This window comes from Phaenicophaeus curvirostris, chromosome Z, assembly GCF_032191515.1.
Source record: "Phaenicophaeus curvirostris isolate KB17595 chromosome Z, BPBGC_Pcur_1.0, whole genome shotgun sequence".
In the NCBI taxonomy this organism is placed as follows: domain Eukaryota; kingdom Metazoa; phylum Chordata; class Aves; order Cuculiformes; family Cuculidae; genus Phaenicophaeus; species Phaenicophaeus curvirostris.
Genome location: NC_091431.1, coordinates 12,125,226 through 12,126,480, shown reverse-complemented (window position 1 = coordinate 12,126,480; position 1,255 = coordinate 12,125,226).

Here is a 1,255-nt window from a genome sequence, read left to right as displayed (position 1 = left end):
GTGGGGGAACTCCTTCACATGGTGGAGGAGCTAAAGGAGGAGGTAGAGACTGAGGAATATCAGGGAATGTGAGAGGGAGATAGACCAGTAGAGCAGTGCCCTCTCACTAACTCAGCGGGCTGATGGAGCTGGTGCATCTGAACATCACCCACCTGCAAACTGCAAGGCTCGGGCAACAAGAGATGGGGAATGGCAGAAAGTTCCTGCCCAACGAAGGATACCTGCTCCCCTCACCCAGACAACAAAACCCCAGATCCCCCTAATGAACAAATATGAAGTGCTACAGGTGGAATCCAACCCTGAGGATGAGGATGATGGCTCCCACAGCCTAGAATCTTTCCCTAGGCTGCACCATCCTCAGAAAAAGACAAAAAACACCCTCCATCAAGAAGAAGAGGAGAGTCATTGTTGTAGGGGACTCCCTCCTAAAAGGAACGGAAGGACCCATCTACAGACCGGACCTGCTCCACAGAGAGGTCTGCTGCTTACCGGGGGCATCAGTGAAGGAGGTACCTAGAAAACTTCCTTCCCTGGTCCAAGAGATGGACTACTATCCTCTGATAGTAGTCCAAGTTGGTAGTGATGATATAGAGAACAGAAAGCCCAAAACCATCAAGAGAGACTTCAGGGCCCTAGGGAAAATGATGGAGGGCTCTGGGGCTCAAATACTATTTTGCTCCATTCCAAGGCTAAATACGGAGGAGCAGGAAGTCAAGAAGAAGAATTCAATTAATGCCTGGCTCCGAGCCTGGTGTGAGGAGAGGGGCTTTGGCTTCTTTGATCATGGGGTGGCTCACGCACCCCCAGGCGTTGTTACGAAGGATGGGACACGTGTGTCTCCTAGGGGGACTAAAGCCCTTGCTAAAAACCTAGCTAAGTTCATTAACGGAGCTTTAAACTAGATGTGAAGGGGGAGGGGGATGAGACCAGGCTAGACAGGAGCGAGCCTGGACGTGGGGCACCGGTGACTCGGAGAGAGTGTGCTGGTGAGGACTACCAGTGCATTGCCACACAGCACGTGGGGGTGATTACACCTGGGGGTGGTAAAGAAGCTACGGGCACTCTGGCGCTAGCTAGAGTGACACCACTGGTAAGAATTGTAATATTCTTTGAAATCTGTTTGCATCCTGTGAAGTACTTTCAGGCTGCAGGAAGATAGCTGATAGCTGGCACAGAAGCTTAGGCACTACAGACAATATTGGGAAGAGTTATTTGGCCTGTTGTAATGTACAGAAGTTGATCCTAAGTAAACATC